This window comes from Odocoileus virginianus, chromosome 3 (assembly GCF_023699985.2).
Source record: "Odocoileus virginianus isolate 20LAN1187 ecotype Illinois chromosome 3, Ovbor_1.2, whole genome shotgun sequence".
NCBI classification, from domain to species: domain Eukaryota; kingdom Metazoa; phylum Chordata; class Mammalia; order Artiodactyla; family Cervidae; genus Odocoileus; species Odocoileus virginianus.
The window spans coordinates 33,029,420-33,053,530 of NC_069676.1; the positions used below are offsets into that span (position 1 = coordinate 33,029,420).

General features: G+C 37.9%; 1 long non-coding RNA gene across 1 annotated transcript in view; it reads left to right on the forward strand.

Moving 5' to 3' along the window:
* The window catches only part of LOC139032218 (uncharacterized), a 483,796-nt gene extending 463,496 nt beyond the window's left edge, over nucleotides 1-20,300 (forward strand). The window contains exon 4 of the long non-coding RNA XR_011484741.1: nucleotides 19,729-20,300. This is a non-coding gene — a long non-coding RNA (uncharacterized lncRNA). The remainder of the gene's footprint in view (nucleotides 1-19,728) is intronic.
* Nucleotides 20,301-24,111: the final 3,811 nt, after the last annotated feature.

A 24,111-nucleotide genomic window follows, 5' to 3' on the forward strand; every position in this document is an offset into this window, starting at 1 on the left:
TAGCAACTAATCAGAAGCAAAGTGTGGTCTAGTGACATGGCAGCCCATGCATATATATTGGTAGTTTATTTTCCAAGCACCTACTTTACAACTTCTTCCACTGATTTCTTATTTGGGATCTGCCTTATGCTAGCCAGAGAAAGCCAAGGTGGTCACAAAATAGACACCATCACCATATCCCAAAGCTCTGTGAACAATATGCATGTTCTGAGACCAATCAAACTCTATTACAAGAAAACCTGAATGAACCTTTTCATAACCCTCAGTACTCATACTCCCTGATCTTTTGATAAAATGTATTATTTTTCATTCTGGTTGCTGATGATCGATCAAGGATAGCAACAATTTCCAGTTTTCTCTTTGATCTTCTCTGCAGAGCTAGAATTCTAGATTAATTCTACCAGGTACAAGGATATAAGCCCAGCATTACTGAGTCATAAACATTACCCTTTCATTTCTAACTTGCCATATGGGGAACATATATCTTTTCTTGCAATGATTTAAAGTTTTGATCAAATGCATGCTGTATTAAATGTTTGCAGCCATATAGCGAATGCATTTTGCCTATTTAAAACTCAGCCAAGATTTACAGTATAATTCCATTGCTGAAGTTATCCGTGACAAAGTCATGGCAAAGCCAAAACTCCTAATACATATTGTAAAATGTAATTTATTATGCTTCATTTAGGCATTCAAATATGAGGTACAATAGGGTTCTGGAGGCATGTGGGGGTGCAAGATTTTGTAGTTGGCAGTTTCTTCTGGAGAATCTATGATCTTAATATATAAAAAAACTCCTGCTTCTGTCTGAATGTTGGCACAACTGTCAGGGCTTGCACACAGCCTTGGAATGTCCCACATCTCAGATGATGCTGTTAACAGCATCAGGAGGAAAGTCAGTTTCCTTCTGTACCTTACAAGAGCATATAAGCTTTGTCTCATGCTTGGAGATAATGGAGTTTTCTCTGTTTAAATTATTTATCAACCCACTAAAGAAGGGCACTAAAAATAACTTGGGGCTGTATGTTCCTATAAAGAACAGTGACTCCTTTTATATAATAATGTCTATATTTGAAAGCTTTTCATTCATTTACAGATATTTATTGAACACAAGCTATGTGCAGGGACTCTACTAGACATTAGGAATATAAAGAACAAATTCTTCAAGGTCTTGTCTAACTCTTTGTCTTTCTGCCTGTAACAGGCAACCTATGCCTATTTAACTCATTTAATGTTTACATGAAAATCAACTTCTCAGTTGATTTTGTTTTCCATTCTTGAGCACTTTAGCCTTTATGGAAATGTCTCCCTTGTGTAGATGTCTGGAACTTAATGTCAAAGGGCAGGTGTGTTTTCTGTTTTGGACATATGCCATTTATCATATGGGCACATCCATATTTCATCTTGAACATCCGTATTATACGATATGCTCATGCCTTAGTGTAACCTTGGCTCACTTCCAGTGTTGCTGCTTTCTATTTTTCAACACAAAATCTCTGTGGTTTGGCTTATTAAGTCCCAGATGTATTCATCTGGACTCCTTCCCTCAGGAAGCGTGGGGTCCTGGGGTGGTAGTGTCTGAGACAAGTGCTCAGAATTTCCTGTAATGAGTCCTGATTCTGGCTTCATGATGCTATCACTTACCCCTCATGGGGCGTGATAGCTGCCAGGTCATTATTTCCATGCTGAAGCTGCTCCCTGCAATTCTATTTGGGAAGCTTCACACCCCAGCTTTCTATGTGGCATCCACATGAACCCATTTGAATTTCATGGTTGGAGAAATTTATTCGTGAAACCTGGATTTTTGCCTTGATGTGGTCCATTGATCTGCAGGTCTATAAACAGATATGGTAGCCCAGAAGCTATTGCTTAATTATACTCTTTTGGGAGAAGTGAGTTGAGCTGAGACGAGGTGCCCGTCTCAAAGATCCCAGAGAGCAGAACTTCTGGTTAGATGCTTATAGAATATCACACTACTCACAGAAAAGTGATTTATATGGATCAAAATATACATTCTTTAGTGTAGAGACCCAGTGGAACCCAGGTAATAAGCTGGGAAGTATTAACTGCCCTTTGATACAATATTGTTCCGAAGTCCTAAATGTTATTCTTTCTTTATCCCTCTATATTTTTTATCTTTAAAGGTAGGATGAAACAAATGAGCTTACAGAGTCCCCAGGGGCAGAGAGGAGGAATGGGAGATAAGCTATTTCATAAAGGCAGGCAGATTGCCCTGCCATTCCAACTTCCTCATAAACACTATAATCATGGCAACTTTTCCCTTTTATGTAATATTTTGAGAGACTTATCAAATTTAACACCATGAAATATATCATAAGAGTTGCAAGTTTATATCTCAAGCCTGAATTCTTAAATGAAAAAAAAAAGTTATGTATGATGTCATGGCCAAGTTACTAATTGAATTAAGCCTAGAGTGAGCTTCACAGAATGAAAATATGTTTAATAGTGGGAGGGGAGAAATGTTAGCCACATCATGAATCCTTTTCCAAAGATAAATTACAGTGTTATGACAAGTCTTATGTTAATCTAACTATGCTCTCAATAAACTATTCAGTAGGCAGGCAGCAACCATAACCTGCCAGTTGTTGCTTTAGAGCTGAAAGACCTTTATTCCCTACATATAAAATAAAATATATAAATGTATATGTTTGGGTGGACAGTTTTATGTGGAAATCACATTAAAAGAGACTGATATACAATTCAATAATCGACAGTCTCAACTGCAGCAACCACAAATGTCCAAACTGATGCCAATGGGAAAAATAGCCGTGATTTCCTTCTATCCAGATTCCCCTATAAAATATATAGAGAGAAGTATGTATTTTAAAGAGGAATGGAGAAGGGCATGGCAAAGAGAACAGGCAAGGCTGACAAGGCAAAGGAAAATGCACCTGTCAAAATGCCAAACAGGAGATTCACTCAGAAGACAAAAAGGCACGGATTTTGTTTAGACAGTCATATTTTGAAAAGGGAAAGGGAGGGGAAGGAAAAGATGGGAAGGGGGAAAAGGAAAGAAAAGGTGAGTTTATATGGGCCCCTTGTATCTGTTTATACTGACTCCATAGAAAACGCTTGACATTTCCTGACAAAGATGAAATAGAAGGGACCCAGGGGCCACATCTGCATGATGCCATCACTGGGGCCTCATGGGGCACAGGATGCCTCCATGTAATGTTTGCGGAGTGGGATCATTGCTGCCCATCTGATTTCCCTGGCTTGTATACTTCCTTCCAAATAGGTGCTTCCACTCTAGTTCTGAACCGCATCATGTTCAATACCTGCTGGCTTATTAGTTCTGTCCCCTTCACTTTCCAGATCACCTGCCCGTTATCTCTTTTCCCTTTCCTTCTTTCCTAATTTACTCCATCTTGGATAAGTCTTCACTTAGGCCATTTGAGCTTACGTATATTTAATCAGAGCTCAGGGACTTCCCTGGTGGAACAGTGGCTAAGAATTCACCTGCTGGGGACACAGGTTTGGTCCCTTGTCCAAAAGATCCTACATGCCGTGGAGCAACTAAACCCATGTGCCCCAACCACTGAACCCGTGTTCTGGAGCCCAGGATCCATAACTACTGAGGCTTCAGGCCGCAACTGCTGATCCCACATCCCCGAGGCTCCCCCAACCACAACTACTGGAGTCCACTCGCGTCAAGTCTGTGCTCCGCAACAAGAGAAGCCACTACAATGAGAAGCCTATGCACCGCAACTAGAGAGCAGCCCCCACATGCCACAACTGGAGAAAGCTGCACAAAGTATTGAACACGCAGAGCAGCCAAAAATAAATAAATGAAATAAAGAAGAGCTCAGAAATAATTTGTCTAAAGAACACAACCACTTCAAGTTTTCTTTTCATAATATCTGATTCATTCCAGTTGTGTGTGTGTGTATGTATGTATTCTTCAAACCCTATACAATTTTTCTGTAATATAGTTTTCAAGACTCTTTGCTAAGCACCTGCTAAGGCATCTAAACTAGTGTGGCCAAGAGAATAGTTTCTCATCCTTTTCTGTGTGGCCCTTGCTATTTTTACTCATTATTGATCTCTGGTTTTGGTGTTTTATTGTTTTAAGGCCTTGCAATTTTTTTTTGGGGGGGAGGGAAACTCCCAAGTCCTCATATTCATGTTATATCTGAGTTCCTTTAGCACAATCTTTGTTAGCTGATATCTGCAGGAGTTTGTTTCCTTAGATATAGACCACAGAATGCAAGGGAGAATTGCACTCTGCCTCATCTCCTTCCCTGCCTCTACTCCGGATACTCTGTGTAATGACAAATGTTTATTTTTTTTCTTTGTTTGATTAGAATTTTTAAAATGAAACATATTTTCCACAATAGGAAGATTATGAATGTCATGACATGTTTTTTCTTTTATTCTTTTATATCTACCCAATCCACCTTTACCTTAACCAATCTACTCTTAAAAGAGTTTGAGGACAGGGGATGAGATGATGACAATGGGGAGTACAGGAGGAATGCTTTTGTTTAACGATTTTATTCTCCATGACATGCAGGCTTCAGATCTACTACTACAGCCTCATTCTCATGACCAAGACAGTTTGAGCCCTAATGTTAAGAATTCATCTGTAAGAGATTGGTGTTTGTTCAGATTTCTAGAGTACCAAGCAGCATAGTAAATAAACATATGAAAATGTGCCTAGCTTAGTCATTAGAGAAATACAAGTTAGATCACAACATACCTCTATTCACCGAAGAATGGCTGAAATGAAGAAGCAGACAATAGCAAGTGCTGACACTGTTGTAGAATAGCTGGAATTATACACTATGGGTGGGAGTACAAATTGGAAAAATCACCTTGGAAAAGCATTTGGTAACATCTACCATGCTGAATGTATACTTACCATCTGATCAATGATCTCAATAGTGCATGGCCAATAGAAAGACATGTTTCATCATGTTATGACAATACTATTTATAATAGCCTCTATGGAGAACCGAACCAGACACTATGTATTGTACTCATAAGATGGGATGCTATATACATCAGTAGGATGAACAGATTATTGCTTCAGGAAATCATAGGAGTCAGTTACAAAGTATAACAGAGAGGTGAAAAGCCAAAGCTGAAAAAGTATACAATGTACTTTGAGAAACAGAAATAAACAAACAAAAAAAGCCCTCTATGTGTTAGAATTTAGATATTGTTACCTGTCAGAGGATGGTGCCTGGGAGAAGATAAAAGGGGACCTCTGGGCTGCTTGTGATATTCTAGAGCTTGATCCAGGTGCTGGTTATACGGATGGTTCATTTTGCACATAATTATACACAATAAGATGTATAATTAGAATTTGTGTGTTTTCCCATTGGTATATTACACTTCAGTAAAAGATACCTAAAAGAAAACAAAAGAATTTTGATATTTACTAATCCTGTCCATTAACTGAAAGCAGAAGATAACTTGGCAAATTATAAAAAAATAATGTTTTGCATAATTTTATTGAGGCCATACATTTTTAAACACAGAAACCTAGTGAAAAAATACTAGTAACTAAATATTTTTAAAGTGATGTGTAAAGTAAACAACAGCCACAAAGATACCAAAACTAATTATATTTTATATTTTTCAGCATTTTGGAAGAAAAATATTTTCACTTCATTCTTGAAACATGTATGTTTTTCCTATTCTGGAGGGAGAAAATTGATGCAAAATTATATTTTCTTGGCTCAGAATCCTTAGAAAGTTACTGGGATTGGAAAGTAGATTAGTTTCATAGTCTTGGTGGTTTAGTAGACATTTTCAGAAGTCAAAGGGGTTTAAAAAGTAAACTTTACCCACTCCCCTAATTTAACATATTTGCCTGCCCACACTCATATTGTTATCAATGTAGCTTATTTTAAATTCTTTACACATACATGTAATGAGTAATATTAAACTCCTTTGCCTTCAAACTGTGACATTACTGTCTGATTTACCAAGGTTCAAAGAAAAGAAGAAACCACTTAGTAGTGGATAAATCAGCTGAACTAAATCTTTTAATTTAATCTGATTTTGTTGCAATCACATAGATATGACAGAAATGAACTCTTCTAATAAAAGGAAAAATGACAGTAATTTTTAAATGTTTTGTAAAACAATTATAAAATATGTAGTAAGAATCTCTGTCTAGCTGAAATGGTATTTTTTAAAAATGAAGACAGCCTATCTATTTCCACCCATGAATAACTGATTGATTGTAAATGATACATTCCCATTATTAATGAGACCTGACAATTCCATTAGAGTAATATGCAACAACTTCACTTAATTCTCTTGATGATCTTATCATTCATTTTTCCCAGAGCTGAGGAATGCTAAACGAAAGCAAGAATACTTAGAAGGTGAAATGAAGGTACAACTGTAAGAATTAGAAAGATTGCTTCTCTTCTCCTGGGTCAAATGATGAAGAAGAGTATTACAGCTTCTAATCTATCAGGAGTTATGCTGTCATTTCTCAAGTAATCTATTAAACAGTTTTTATGGTTTTAATAGCTACATTTTTGCCTGTTGATTTATTGACTATTAGTCTAGTCTTTTTAATTCTTTGGAGCCAGATGCTTAAACCACTCAAACAAATCAGAGACCACAAGCCCATGAGGCCAAACTCTGTTTTATCCAGCTTAAAAGAAGAGCAATGCTCCCAAATTTACGATCTTCTAAGTAATCTGGGTTTAATAGGCTGATTCGGTGAGATTCAATGACTCTCTGTCCTTGAACAAATCACTCTACCACTAATGCGAGCTGGTTTTTGCACAGTGAATACAAAAGTGTCTTGAGACACTGAAGTAATGATACAAGGTCACATCAAATAACAACTGGTTTCCATATGGCTAGATCTGTGAGGGTCCAAACAAGAATTCTGTTAAGATAATAGCAGGAAATATGAGGGAAACACATGTGCAAATGAAACTACCAGAATTTGAAGAATACCAAATTTATTTTGAAAATTTTTAGCTATAAAAAACAAAACACAAAAATTCAATTATATTCATAAGTGACAATTCCATTCCAAATGATTATTTACATGTCAATCTCCTTTGAGCTATATTTACGTATTTGTCATTTTGATGGAAATGTGTTGAAATTTCTTTAAAATGTATTTTAGGGAAACAATTATTTACTCATTCACTCTCTTGAGAAAACAGTTGTTAAATACTTGTGCGTTGTGCTAACTTCTTTGGAAGGAAAACTATCAAGTGAGACTTCATTCGACTCTCAAAGAGCTTAAGAACCATTAGTGGAGAAGTATTTCCAATGTTGATTTTGGTTGTATTAATAGATTGAATGTATTTCTTTGCTTTGTTGCTACTCTAAAGGACATAAGAGAAGCATTTTTTTAAATCTACAGAAGTGCAGAGAAAGTAGCAATCTCAAGTGAGTGACATGATCAGAGATGTCCTGAAGTAGTACACTTCAACCAGGCTTTCCAGGTGGCGCTAGCGGTAAGGAAACCAGCTGCCAATTCAGGAAACATAAGAGACGCAGGTTCAATCCCTGGTTTGTGAAGATCCCCTGGAGGAGGGCATGACAACACACTCCAGTATTCTTGCCAGAATTCCAAAGGACAGAGGAGCCTGGTGGGCTATATAGTCCATGGGGTCACAAACAGTCAGACAGGACTGAAGCAACTTAGCATGTAGCATGCACACACGAAGCAGGGGTTACCAACATAAAGGTCTATGGGTGACAGGAGAGAGACATAAATGAACAAAGTTGGTGAGCCACTTATAAGGAAAAGGGGACTGGTAGAGACTAGGGCAGAAGGGAAAGTGTGTGCTCTCTTTAAAGGGAAAAACCTTTCCTTAGTTTTAGTTAATCATAACCATGTATTAGAATCCCTATGTGGCAAAGGCATCTGATTCCTCAAGAGTAGTCACAAATCTGGATTTTTTGGTACAATCTCTATCTTTCCAAATTTTGAAAAATTATGTATACATAAACATAACATATTTATATGTAATTTGTAACATTATATATAATATACAAACTGATTATAATATTTATATAAACTCATATGTTTATGTGTGTACATATATACATACAATCAATCTTTAAAATATACCTAAAGCCCATATTTGAGCTGCAGAGAATCAATCTTCAATCTCAACACTATATCACTACTTCGGTAGGATGGCTGAATGTAACAGAATGGAGAAGAAACAGTTCTCTAGGAGAGAAAGCAATATGGGGGAAAGGAAAGAAAGGTCAGTTAACATTAAGAGGTCTAAACTGACTGTGTATGTGTGTGTGTGTGCATGTGTGTGTGTGCGTGCATGTTTGTCTTTGTGTACACAATGGAGCCAGAATCAGATATTGATGGCAGATTACACAGTTACTGAGGAACCAGAGATCAAATTGCCAACATCTGCTGGATCATTGAAAAAGCAAGAGAGTTCCAGGAAAACATCTATTTCTGCTTTATTGACTATGCCAAAGCCTTTGACTGTGTGGATCACAATAAAATGTGGAAAATTCTGAAAGAGATGGGAGTACCAGACCACCTGACCTTCCTTTTAAGAAACCTGTATGCAGGTCAGAAAGCAGCAGTTAGAACTGGACATGGAACAACAGACTGGTTCCAAATAGGAAAAGGAGTATGTCAAGGCTGTATATTGTCACCCTGCTTATTTAACTTCTATGCGAGTACATCATGAGAAATGCTGGGCTGGAAGAAGCACAAGCTGGAATCAAGATTGCTGGGAGAAATATCAATAACCTCAGATATGCAGATGATACCACCCTATGGCAAAAAGTGAAGAGGAACTAAAAAGCCTCTTGATGACAGTGAAAGAGGAGAGTGAAGAAGTTGGCTTAAAGCTCAACATTCAGAAAACTAAGATCATGACATCTGGTACCTCATGGAAAATAGATGGGGAGACAGTGGAAACAGTGGCTGACTTTATTTTTCAGGGCTCCAAAATCACTGCAGATGGTGATTGCACCCATGAAATTAAAAGATACTTACTCCTTGGAAAGAAAGTTACAACCAACCTAGACAGCATATTAAAAAGCAGAGACATTACTTTGTCAACAAAGGTCCGTCTAGTCAAAGCTATGGTTTTTCCAGTGGTCATGTATGGATGTGAGAGTTAGACTATAAAGAAAGCTGAGCACAGAAGAATTGATGCCTTTCAACTGTGATGTTGGAGAAGACTCTTGAGAGTCCCTTGGACTGCAAGGAGATCCAGCCAGTCCATCCTAAAGGAGATCAGTCCTGGGTGTTCATTGGAAGGACTGATGTTGAAGCTGAAACTCCAATACTTTGGCCACCTGATGAAAAGAGCTGACTCATTTAAAAAGACCCTGATGCTGGGAAGGATTGAGGGCGGGAAGAGAAGCAGAGGACAGAAGATGAGATGGTTGGATGGTATCATCGATGCGATGGACAAGAGTTTGAGTAAACTCCAGGAGTTGGTGATGGACAGGGAGGCCTGGTGTGCTGCGATTCATGGGGTCACAAAGAGTCAGACACGACTGAGCTACTGAACTGAACTGAACTGTTCCAGTTTGGTTCCTAAAGCTATTACCTTTTTTTTTTTTTCTTTTTTTGGAGGGGTATAGTTTTCTTCTGCTATCTTCAATGACTCTCTCTTTTCTGATTTCTTCCTTTTTTTCCCCTAATCTTTGTATTTCACATTAAAATCTTGTTTGACTATCTTTTAATCCTTGTGTGTTTCTTTCTTTAATGGTAAATGAAGCACTACAAAAGTCTTTATAAATTCTATTTGCACAGTTGGGCTTTGTCCACTGGTGGTTTTATTATAGAATAAACTTGTTTAGCTATTTCATTTCATTAGAAAACTCTAATGACTGGCATCTATAGATTTTGTCTCTTGTCCCAGGCAGTTTCCTTGAAATGTCTTTAATTCAGAGATTAGCAAACTTTTTATGTAAAAGGCCAGAGAGCAAATACTTTATACTTGATCAGGTAGATACTCATTGCTGTAACTATTCAGTTGGTCACAGTAATACAGAAGCAGATACAGACAACACAAAATGAAAGTTGTCTCTGAGTTGAAAAAGGTCTTCATTATAAACAGTCAATGGGCCATTGTTTTCAGTCTCTGTTTGAATCTCCTGCTTTGGGCTATAAGCTCAAGTTCCAGCGTTGCATCTAGTGGAAAAAAGGGACCAGAAACATGGCCACTTGATATGGTCTTCTAATAAGTCCTTCTGTTTTCAATATGATATCTCATCCTCATCTGTAACTTGTGTACTTGGGATTAAAGTGTCTCTGCCAATCCCCAGAAGGTAAACCTCCACTCCTTGGCTGTGAAGGGAGGTGGGGGTAAGAAACTCTAGAGTGTGGGATAGAGTCTCAGAGGCATTTCAACAGTCCGCCTGTTTTCACCATCACTTGTTGCCCTGCAATCCAGCTGTACCTGGGGCCTCCAGTCCTGAACTTTTCCAGGGCTCTATATCATGAACGTGCCTTAAGGCTGGCCTCCCCCATTGATGGCTTACAGTTTTCTCTGATCTTTAGTACTACCCATAATTTCATAATTATCCATCCAAATGTTGTCTGCTTTCCAGCACTGTGTTTCTGTATCTGTCTCACCTATATTCTTTGGGGGGGTGGGGGGTGGGGGAAACAACTTTAAGGTTTTTACTTTTCAAAAATCCTTTAACTGAGATGAAAAAAAAAAATCCTTTAACTGACATTTTAGTAGAGATTCTCATGGGATTAGCAGTGAATATGTGTGATGAGTTTTCCATGTTTAACAGGAAATCTTCACAAAGTATATATAGATTTTTTGATATTCTGATCTTTGATATTGCGGTCTTAATGTTATCCAATTGTGGGTGTAATCCCATAATACTCAAGGGCATACTTTTACATGTAGGTTTTCTTGATACCATACTTGATACCATCTTGAAGATATTTCGTATCTCTGGAATACAAGATTGCAAACTATGGTTTAGAGTTTTTACTCTTTCAAATTCCACAATTTTCCAAGTTAAAAAAAAAAAAAAGATTGCTTTGAGGTGAGACAAACACAGTTTTATTTATGCACCACAGCTAGGGAATTTCTACTTTCCCTCATGCCTTAGGTCATGAAAATTCTGTACTTTCCAATACTTCCATAAAATGGAGTCTATAATTTTATACGCTTTCCCCACAGGCACAGGCTATTCCTTCAAATCTGAACACTAGTCAGTTGCTCATACTCATTTAGTAGGTGAATAAAATGGATAAGCATTCATTCCACTGTGGGAAACCTTGAACCCTTCTAATGCAGCTTATCCCTCTCTCTCCATCTCTTCTCAATTCTATTCCTCTTTTACACTCTGTCTTATGATTCTTTTTCTATGTCCATTTTTTCAGCCCATCATTATTATGGTTAGTTTGGTTAGTATGGTAAAACTATCATGTTAGTTTTCTATTTCTTTGTACCACATTACCACAACCTTGGTGGCTTAACACAATACTATTTATTAGCTCACAAATGTGCACACTTGAATGAGCTAGGTTGTGTTTTATGCTCAAGGCTAAAATCATGGTGCTGGCTTTGATCTCCAGGAAAGAATCCACTTTAAAAGCTGATTCATGTTGGCAGAATTCAGTGTTTTGTGGTTGTAGGAGTAAGGTCCCAGTTTCTTTGCTGGAGGTTAGTCACGGGCCTCATTCAATTCCTCAGGGCCGTCACAACCCTTCTCACTTCACCCCATTCATCTTCAAACAAACAATGGTGCGAGTCCTCCTCGGGTTCCATGTCTCTCTGACTTTCTTTTTTGCTACCAGCCAGAGGAAGCTCCCTTCTTTTATAGACTCATGTGATTAGATCAGACTGACTTGGATAATCTCCCCATCTCAAGGTCAGTAGATGATAAAATGTAAGAACAGGGATGATATCCAGACATTTAAGCAGGTTCTACAGATTAAGCTGGGACATCATTGAGGGATCATTTTAGAAATTCCATCTATCACACTTCTATTCATTTTATAGAAATGTCATTAGAAGGAAAAGTATGTAATAGATTTTACTCAAAGTTAGAGTCAGCAGAGAGGACCATATCTCAGCACACAGAACAGATTATAATAGACTATCAGATAACACTGTCCTGAAAGTCTTACTCCCTGTTTTCTGTCTTGGGGAATTTCTTGATCAACTTGCCTACAGTTGGGCCCCAGGCTTCAGAGCTTTTGTGGAACTTGACTCTTTTGCTTTTCCTCATATCTCTATTTCCAAGTTTAAAGCACCTCCATCATTAGATCTTCCAATCTGGATAAAAACTTGGGTTACAGTGTTCTGTGGGTGGAAGTAAGCAGTACTTACAGGCTCTCTCAGAAACTTCTCAGACTGTTGGGCAAGTGAGAAAGTTTACCTTCCACATCTAAATACACAAATTAAAAATGAACATTTTCAGAGAACAAGATGGCAGAGGAGTAGGTGGATGTGGAATTGGTCTCTCTCCACGGATACATCAGGAATATACCTTCAGACACAGAAGTGCATGCAGAACACCAGCAGAGAGCGGACAGGAGCACCTGACCAGCAGAAAAGAATATGTAGAACCACACAAAACTCAGTAGGAGGAAGGAGCTAGGGGGAAAAACAGGAGTGTTAGTAGGACTGGACCTGCCCTCAGTGGGTGGGGGAACTGAAGCAGGGGTTCAATCCCCACATTGGGGCAACTGTCTGTGTCAGAGGAGAAACATTTAAGGCTGAGAGTGAAACAGCTGATCTGTGGCAGCCTAAATGGAATGAGAATCAGACAGTCCTTGCTGCAGCCATACATACCCTGGACAGGGATGCGGGTCACCAGAAGGCACTGTGACTGGGAGTTGGAGTTTAGGGATTATGGAGCAATCCCAGGGTGAGGGCTGCTGTTGATTGTGGAGAGATAGATGGAGGGGATGTGAGGGGGGAGATTGTGGTGGGAAATGCCCGTGGAGGAAAGCCAGGCAGCCACAGAAGCAAGACAATACTGCTGAGTCACTCACAGGGGGTGGAGCCATCACCGTAGCCTCTCTCCCCCGACACGCCAGCATTGGCAGCTGAACAACAGAGAGCCTGGCCCATCAAACGCCTGGTGCAAATGAATTCTTTTTAATGGCTGAGTAATATTCCATGGTGTATATGTACCACAGCTTCCTCATCCATTCGTCTGCTGATGGGCGTCTGGGTTGCTTCAACAGAAAAAGAGACTCAGATGTATGGAATAGACTTGTGGACTCTGGGAGAAGGCGAGGGTGGGATGTTTCAGGAGAACAGCATTGAAACATGTATATTATCTAGGGTGAAACGGATAACCAGCTCAGGTTGGGTACATGAGACAAGTGCTCGGGCCTGGTGCACTGGGAAGACCCAGAGGGATCGGGTGGAGAGGGAGGTGGGAGGGGGGACCGGGATGGGGAATACATGTAAATCCATGGCTAATTCATATCAATGTATAACAAAAACTACTGTAATGATGTAAAGTAATTAGCCTCCAACTAATAAAAATTAAAAAAAAAAGCCTGGTGCACTGAACTACAGAGTAGGATCCAACCCAGGGGGCCCCTCTATGTGCTGATGAGCCAAACAACAGAGAACCACCCCAGGCAAGGGAGCCCTCTAAGTGCCTGAATGGGAAGAGCTGCAGAGACAGAGTGGCCAAAGAGGCCTTCTGATTGCCAGCTACAAGAGGCTCAAAAGAGACTCTGACAGGGCCATAACTCCTGCAGTGGACGCAGTCCATGTCTCTGAACACTTGGAGCCTCTAGGATCCCAGCAAGCCAAGCAGCTGCACTGCCTTCCCACTCAACCCTCACTGGGGCAGAGCTGCCACAGGCAAAGACTTGCACCTAGACACACATGGTTGCTTAGGTCGTGTCCAGCTGTTTGCAACCCTGTGGACTGTGGCCTGCCAGACTTCTCTGTCAGCGGGGTTCTCCAGGCAAGAACACTGGAGCATATTGGCCAATACTGGTTGCCATACACTCCTAGAGCACAATATTTCCTGCTGCTGCCAATTCCCCTGAGAACTTGGTGCTGCCAGAACCCCTGCCATTTCAAGCAGTTGCACCATCTCCATACCTGGCCCTCACCTAAGTCCTCCAGGGCAGCCTCAGGAGCAAACCCCAGTGGATGACCCACATGCAGAGATGGAAGTAAAACCACAATTGAAACCCAGGGGCAGTGTGGCTAAGGAAGAAGATCCGAAACCTTCCCACCAGCGGCACAAGCTGCAGATTAAATCCACATGATCAACTAGGCACAGTCTGTGTCTACAGAATATATAAAAGGATGTTGAGAGCTCCCACAAAAGAAAACACACTAGTTCTGATAGCTGTGGATATTGGAGGCAAGAACACACAGGAGTAAGACAGGATTAGAATCTGAGCTGCCCCCACAGCAGGTCCAGAGACCAGCACACTGTTGGAGGGCATCCTAGGGAGAGATCAAGCCCTTCAGAATGGGAGCACTGATTCCAAGACCCTAGACTACCAGAGAGATCCTAGTGAGTATCAAAGAGTGAGAACTCACACAAAGGAAGCCACTTGAATACAAGACCCAGCATCACCCAAGCACCAGTAGCATCCTGTGCAGGATGCCTCATCTAAACAACAAACAAACAAAAACATGAACCCAGTCATCAGCAGACAGTATTACCACCTCACTCAGCCTTCCCCATCAGAGGAAAAACAAACAAACAAACAAAAAAAAAGCTCAGCATAAATCTCACCCTGGACCAATCTTCGGAAGACAGAAATCAAAAGGAAGAAAGAATTCAACCGTGAAGACTGGGAAAAGGAGACCTCAAACACAATTGCAACAAAAAGAATTAGATATCTAGGAATAAACTTACTTAAGGAGACAAAAGAACTGTACACAGCAAATTATAAGACACTAATGAAAGAAATCAAAGGTGATATAAAGTGACAGAGAAATATTCCATGTTCTTGGGTAGGATGAATCAGTATTGTGAAAGGACTATATTACCAAACACAGTCTACAGATTTGATGTGATCCCTATAAAATTACCAATGGAATTTTTCATAGAACTAGAACAAAAAATTTCACAATTCATATGGAAACACAAAGACCCCGAATAAGCCAAAGCAGTCTGAGAAAGAAGAATGGAGCTGAAGGAATCAACCTTTCTGACTTCAGATTATACTACAAAGCTACAGTCATCAAGACAATATGGTATCGGCACAAAAACAGAAATATAGACAAATGGAACAAGATAGAAAGCCCAGAAATAAATCCATGTACCTATGGGTATCTTGCTTTTGACAAAAGAGGCAAGCCTATACAATGGGGTAAAAACAGCCTCTTCAACAAATAGTGCTGGGTAAACTGTACAACTATATGTAAAAGAATGAAATTAGAATACTTCCTAACACTGTACTCTAAGATAATCTCAAAGTGGATTAAAGACCTAAATGCAAGACCAGAAACTATAAAATTCTTAGAGGAGAACAACAGGCAGAACACTCAATGACATAAATCAAAGCAAGATCCTCTATGACCCATATCCTAGAGTAATGGAAATAAAAACAAAAACTAAGAAGTGGGACCTGATTAAACTTAAAAGCTTTTGCACAGCAAAGGCAACCATAAGCCAGGTGAAAAGACAGCCCTCAGAATGGGAGGAAATAACAGCAAATGAAACAACTGACAAATGATTAATTTCCAAAACATACAAACAGCTCATATACCAGAAAAACAAACAACCCAATCAAAAAGTGGGGAAAAGACCTAAACAGTCATTTCTCCAAAGAAGAAATACAAATGGTTAACAAACACAGAAAAAGATGCTCAATATCACTCATTATTAGGGTGATGCAAATCAAAACTACAATGACATATCACCTCACACCAGTCTGAATGGCCATCATCAAAATGTTTACAAACAGTAAATGCTGGAGATGGTGTGGAAAAAAGAGAATGCTCTTGCACTGTTGGTGGGAATGTAAATTGATAGAGCCACTATGGAAGATGGTATGGAGATTCCTTAAAAAACTAGGAATAAAACCACCATTTGATCCAGCAATCCCACTCCTAGGCTTATACCCTGAGGAAACCAAAATTGAAAAAGACATGTGTACCCCATTGTTCATTGCAACACTATTTACAACAGCTAGAACATGGAAGCAACCTAAATATCCATCAATAGATGAATGGATAAAGAAGTTGTGGTATATATACACAATGGAATACTACTCAGCCATAAAAAGAATGCATTTGAGTCAGTTCTAATTAGGTGGATGAACCTAGAACTTATTATACAGAGTGAAGTGAGTCAGAAAGAGATAAATACCATTTTATAATGCATATATACAGAATCTAGAAAAATCATTCTGAGGAATTTATTTACAGGAATTTATTTACAGGAATTTATTTATTTACAATGCAGAAATGGACATAAAGAATAGACTTATGGACATAGGGAGAGGGAAAAAGCGGGTGAGATGTATGGAAAGAGTAACATGGAAACTTACATTACCATATATGAAGTAGACAGCCAATGGGAACTTGCTATATGATTCAGGAAACTCAAACAGGGGCCCTGTATTAACCTCGAGGTCTGGGACGGGGAGGGAGATGGGAGGGAGGTTCAAAAGGGGGAGGGACTTGGGGCAGGAGGAGAAGGGGATGACAGAGGATGAGATGGCTGGATGGCATCACCGACTCAATGGGCATGAGTTTGAGTAAACTCCAGGAGTTGGTGATGGACAGGGAGGCCTGGAGTGCTGCAGTCCATGGGGTCGCAAAGAGTCGGACACGACTGAATGACTGAACTGAACTGAACTGATGTGTATACCTATGGCTGATTCACATCAAGGTTTGACAGAAAACAGCAAAATTCTGTAAAGCAATTATCCTTCAATTAAAAAATAAATAAATTTTTAAAAATGAACATTTTCTTTCTAAAAAGCATTTTGCTTTTTTTCCCTTATCCTGATCATTTCAAACTACTTATATGGTCTTACTATTATAAACTCTTTCTCTTAACACCAAGATTTTTAAAAAATAAGTGAATAGTGGATAAAATAATACATGTAAATTTCATTAGAGTCTCAGAAACAGCTGGAAACAAATGTTAGTAAACACTGTTATTGAAGATAGAATAGAACAGCGCATCATTTAGTATTTCTCAATTAACATCACTTAAAAAGCTGCCTATATGTAAGAGCACAGACATGCATTAAAGTCAAATAGTTGATAATGTACTGTGCTTTTGTGAGACTGAGAATCAGAATAGGCCTTTCTTAATAGGTTAGACCTGGAGATCTGAAGTCAGATATGTGTGGTGACAGCCTCTATAATTATTCTGAATTGATGATGCTGTTCTGAATTTCATAGCTCATCCATGTCCCTTCTGTTAACCTTCCCGTCACATAGAACTAGTTTCATGCTTGAACTGCTGCATCCCAAGATGGTAAACCCAGTTCCATGGTCGTTCCTTGCTTCACTAATAGCAACTCTGATCACATAACAGATGTAAAGCTTAGTGAATAAATATATAATTATTCTCCATAAGGACAAACATTCTCTCTCTCTCTCTTTCTCTCTCTCTCTCTCTCTCTCTCATATATATATATATATATGTATATATATATATATATATATGTACATATATACACACACACACATACACAGACATAACTCATATATATGACCTCCTGACTCTAAATCCAACAACTGCAAACCCTCTTCCCCACCCACTCTGATAAAACATTGTTTTCTTAAGTCATTGTAAGAGAACTGCATTTACTGAATCAGAAGAAAATGATCTATGTTTTCCCTTCTGGAAATTTCAATATGTAGTTCTTTCCTGCTTCTCCATACATATCATTTCAATTGTTGAAACTAGATGGAACACTAAATTTTACATGTTTTATGAATTGATTAGGAAGAAATTATTTTACAAAATATATATTTTATGGTTAAGGTGACAGTAAGATTTTTATAGTGACTGAAGTGTTTTAAAGCTAATTGGGAAAAATGAATAATTTTAAACCATTTATCTTTGGTAAAATATAAAGGAGTGATTGGTTAATTTTAAAGACAATAGCAAAAGTAGGTTTTACTTAAAACATAACGATGGTTTTAAGTCAATTCCCAAGGTCCCAGAGCTATTTATTTGCTTGGCTATATAACACTGAAAGGCTTTTCACTAGAAATTATTAATGTTTTATGTTCAACTAAAGACATTAAAGAACAAATAGGTCATACCATTTTTAACCTCTGTACTTATATTAATAGGAAAATGTTAAAGCCAATTGAAGTTGGCCCATGGAGTCATTCTGTGATTGAGAAAACCAATTCAGGGTGACTCCAATATATGTGCAATCATTCCCAGCTAATTGCCACAGATGGAATTTCCTGCACACAGAAATCAGGACTATTTTAAATATTAATACTCCTTCCAGGATGCCTTATTAGACACTTACGCCAATCATGTCAAAACTCCAATGACTTTCCTACTGGAAAGGTTTTATTGGATTAGGGCAGCAGACCCACATCAACTCTAAACATGCGCTTCTTTCAATAAAAGAAATCCTATAGTTAAATATGGGCTACACAGAACCACAAAGTGGTAGAGAATTTCAGGTTTTGTGCAATTACTGAGCTGATAAATGATTTTAAAATGTTCTTAAAGCTTATATCTTGTGAACATTTTAAATACTGAGCATACATAAAAGTGGAAATAAACCCCAAAATGTTTTAACTATTTTTAAAAAGTGGAGAAAAAGAAAAGAATTATCCAGCAGCCTGGGTTAGACATAATTGCTATGGAACAGTTCAGGAAAATATACTTGAGTTGCATTCTGCAATTTTCCTATTAAAAATAAATGAAGAGAAAAAGAAAAAAAGAAAAATCCCATGTGACGCAACCAAGACCTGATGCAACCAAGTAAATAAATAGGTATAAAATGTAAAAAAAAAAAAAATTGAATGATGAAATGTTATAAGGTACCTATGAGATATGACACAAGAATGGTTTGGGGCAGAGAGCCTGGCAAAATCCCATTATTGCTAAGATGAAAAAAATCTCACGTAATTATTAAAGCAAAAGGGTGGGCATATTGGTGTGGAATTGTTTAGACTTCCTGATATCAACTAGATCTAGATCTTGACTAGTGGCCTTAAAAATGCTAGTTAAAAGCCTGTGGTGTACCCCTGCATCTGCGAGTAGTTTTGGAGTGTTCTCCAAGGCTCGGTGGTAGGATAGACACAGCAACTCACAGCAACTTAGTTTTAAAGATGATAAATATTCTCTTGGGTAGGGCGAGTGCTGTGGAAAGAAACTAGCAGCATGCATATTTTTGTTAGAAGCCAAGGAAATCTTTCAAAGCAGGGAATTTGCTGCTCTCGGTGGAGGACTAGACTAATTTATTTGTCACTGAGAATTTCCTGTTTTTAGAGGATGACCATCTAGGGTCCTAAATAAGAGACGCTAACACAGAGCACAAGAGTAAGCATAAATCTACCCATTCCTATGAGAGCCACTAGTTTTGCCTCTAATATGATAACTTTTTGTCAGAGGTGGGGGAAGTGAATGTATGAGGTTAGGGAGAGAATAGATTGTTCTCCTTAAAATTTAGAAAAAGTTTCACAGAAAATTATATTTTCATAGAAAATACTTTCATAGAAAAATTATAATATTTCAATCAACTACTATCTATTAAGCCAGGTGCTTTTTATTCTTCACCTATCTGAATTACTTACAAGCTGTCATCAAAGTTTAGATGTTAATAATTTCATTTTACAGATGTGGACACATGCTCAATGAAGAACAACTTGCCCAAGATCACATATACACTTGAATCATGTTCAAAACTGCCATCCCAGGCTCCAAACAGCAACCCTTTCTCTGATCTGCGCTGCTGTCTCTGCTTTCTCAAAGACACAAGAGTATACAAGACCCTCGAGTATATAAGCTCAAGGTGCACTTAAAGGAAATACAAAAGAGAGGGGGTATATGCAAATGTATATCTGATTTAATTTGCCATACAGTGTAAGAGTTAGTTATTTGGTGGTGTCCCACTCTTTGCAACCCCATGAACTGTAGCCTTCCAGGATCCTGTACATGGGATAGGCCAGTCAAGAATACTGAAGTGAGTTGCCATTCTCTTCTTCAAGGGATCTTACTTACCCAGGGATTGAACCCAGGTCTCCTGCATTGCAGGCAGATTCTTTACATCTAAGTCACCAGGGAATCTATGCAATAGAAACTAATACAATATTGTAAAGCAAATATACTCCAATAAACATTAATTTTTAAAAAGATGTACCTAAAGATTTCTTATGTGTTCCATGTATATGGAGATCTCTCTAGTTTAATACATCTATCCAGTCTCTATATAACATGTTGGTGAAATAAAATTTCTAAATTAATAAATATTTTGGTCAAAAGTCTGAATTTTGGTATATTTAAAACTAGGCTGTTACTGTTTCCTGATCACTGTCCACCTCTGTATTGTAATCTATTGTTTTTACTACAGCCTTAAAGGTTGATGGCAATCACAGAGACAGCAAAATACAACAATAAAAACATAAGATATGTGCATGGGATTACACTTTATAGGTAACTGTAAACACATCAGCTACCCATTATCTGTAGAGGTGGGAATTGGGGGTACACTATGTGCCAATATCTCTCATAGGAACTGAGAATCATCTGAAACTTCAAGTGAAATGCCCTATTTTTAACCAATTCATTTAGCTGGTGATCAGCACGATGACTGTCAAAAAGCATTATTACCTACTCTGTATTTTTAAATGTCCAATTATTCTTTTTCTCTTCTGGACTTTCAGTTTCAAATGCACTAAAGTACTAAAGTTTGACTGTATTGATTATAGCCTACATTAATCTTTCAAAATAAGCATTAGATCTCAAAAGACCTCATTTGAATCAAGTATAAAGAACAAGTATCTGCTGTTTGGCATTCATGAAACAATATTTCATGCTTTCAGTATATGCACTTTCACTCCCTCTTTATCATTGTGATTAGACTGGTAAATGCTGTGACAATTAACTCCCAAAATCCTTCAGGATTTATCCTTGAAAGAAAGAGCCAAGGACTTACATGGTGGAAAGAGAGAGGTAAGGTACACGTCTCATGGTATTAAAACTCATGTTATCTTTTAGTGGTTGGGAAGAGAAGAACCTGGACCAACTTTCCTTTGGCTAATGTGACTGAAGGAAACACAAGATTTATAGGAAAATCCTAGGCCAGATATAATTCACATCAGGTGCTATGTCTAACACTGATGTCAATTCAGGTGGAGCATTTAGGGATTTGGGGGTGATTTAAAATCTTTCTTAAGCTTTGACAGAAATGGATTCATAGGTGGAGTAGAAAATGGAAAGGAAGAGGACAAAATACTTGTGTTTTGGAAATACTCAAAATTCTGATTCAGTTTCATGGCCGTAGAACTCTTTTCTACATGTGAATAAAATATATTTTTTCTGACAAGGTCCTACAAGAGGGTTTTCTTTTTTTCATGAACACCCAAGTATGAAAGTTTTCATATACTTATTTGTCCTTAAACATAAGTTTAGTATTTTGGCATGGCTTTTAAATACACAATCAGCCTCCAACTAATAAAAATAAATGGAAAAAAATACACATAGCTTGCAATTAGGGGCTTGTTAGCTGTTTCAACTTTAGGTTATAAAATGTTACCATGAATAAGCCTCTCAAATAAGACAGTTAGTCTCTTGATTCTAGTTTGACATTTTTAAAATATAAGATTATCATTAAGATCATTATTAATCAGTTCAAAGACCATAATGCCATGGCCCCATGGAAAAGTCACAGTGGGTGAAAAATCTATTTCCTGCTTTTTTTCCATATGCCCATATTAAAATGATCCTTATTTTCAAATTTTGTGATTATAAATATTTCAATATATCATCATGAGTAGAAATACGTCATCTCTTTTAGAGTTGGGTTTATTTAAGTCAGTTAATGCTGTCTACCTAGGTAGGGAAGTGGTAGGTCTTTTCCCTTTGTGACCACGATATCACAGTGGTGTTTAGGTCAGCCCTCTCTGCACTATTAAGAAGAGAATGAGTTTGTCTTTGGTGCTTCTCCTCTGATTATTTCCATTCTTCTTCCCCCGCCTCTTCCATCTGCATAAACACCTGGCTTATACCTTCCTGCCCTTTAGGATAAATAGTATGAATGGCCACTTAAACTACAATCAGTTATTTCATTATATTGTGAACGTGGAAAGCTTCCTTATGCTTGGCTAGAATTATCTTAATTTCTGTCAGAATTGGGTTTATTGGCCTGCTATCAAAAAAGCACAAACTACAGAGCTCATCTTCTTCGCTAGACCTCTGTTGGAATCTGAGAAAGAGACATTGTCTATATGGTTTCATAAATTCATTCACTATTTCATCTCTGTGTTAATCCTTGCACAGAAATTATGTCCTGAATTCAATGTACACAATATAGTTTTACCATCTGTGTAGCCATTTCGTAAGCAACTCTTTAAAGATAACTGTGTTTTTAGACCATTATCTTTAATGAATATGTTTCAGAGTATTATTTATTTACCATTTTATCGTTAAGAAATAATAGGAACTCTCCAGGAAACCCCTAGGAGTCTCCTATCTGTCTACATTCACATGGCTATGGCCACATCCAGAGGTTAATGACTATTCACTCCCACTTTCCATATCTTTCTGTATGTACCCGTACAAAGAAGCAGATTTCAGAAGATGTTACTCCAGATCTCAAAGGGAATGATAAAGTGATTCCAGGATAACAGGAGTAAGTCCATTAAGGTTTTAAAATAAACTCAAAATGAATTAATGACCTAAATGAATTAAAGACCTAAATATAAGACTGGATACTATAAAACTCTTAGAGGAAAACTTAGGACGCTCTTTGATACAAATGGCAGCAGTGTCTTTTTTGATCCATCTCAAAAAAGAAATGGAAATAAAACAAAAATAAACAAATAGGACCTAATTAAAGTTAAAAGCTTTTACACAGCAAAGAAGTCATAAACAAAAAGAAAAGACAAATCACAAAATGGGAGAAAATATTTGCAAACAATGTGAATGACAAGGGATTAATCTCCAAAATTTACAAATATATCATGTGGCTGAATATCTAAAAAACAAACAACCCAATTAAAAAATGGGCAGAAGACCTAAATATACATTTCTCCAAAGAAGACATACAGAGGACCAAGAGCAAATGAAATGATGCTCAACATTGCTAATTATTAGAGAAAAGCAAATCAAAATGACAATAAGGTATCACCTCACACTAGTTAGAATGGCCCTCACCAAAAAATCTACAAATAATAAATACTGGAGAGGATGTGACGAAAAGGGACCCTCTTACACTGTTGGCAGGAAAGTAAGTAAACTGGTGCAGCCACTGTGGAAAACAGTATGGAGCTTACTTCAAAAACTAAAAATGTAACTACTATATGTGGCCAGAAATGATGGCCAGAAATGCTACTCCTGGGCACATAGCTGGAGAAAATCATAATTTGAAAAGATACATGCACTCCAACATTCACTGTAGCACTATTTATGATAGCCAGGACATGGAAGAAACCTAAATGTCCACTGACAGAGGGAAGGATAAAGAGGATGTGGTACCTACCCACAATGGAATATTACTCTGTCATAAAAAGAATAAAACAATGCCATTTGCAGCAACATGGTGGATCTGGAGATTATTATACTAAATGTAGTAAGTCAGAGAAACGCAGTGTCATATGATATTACTTATATACAGAACCTAAAAAGGTGATACAACTGAGCTTATTTACAAAACAGAAGCAGACTCAGAGACTTAGAGAAAGAATTTATGGCTACTAGGGACAGTGGTTGTGGGAGAGGATAGATTGGGAGTGTGGGATGGCTATGCACACACTACTATATTTGAAATAGATAATAAACAAGGACCTATTATATAGTATAGGAAACTCTGCTTAATACTCTGTAATAACCTAAATGGGAATTTTTTTTAGATTGGACATATGTACATGTATACCTGAATCAACTTGCTGTATACCTAAAACATTGTTAATCAGTGATACTCCAATATCAAATAAAAATTAGAAAAATTGTCTACGCTGGGGCATCCTGGTAGCTCAGAGGTAAAGAATCTGCCTACCAATC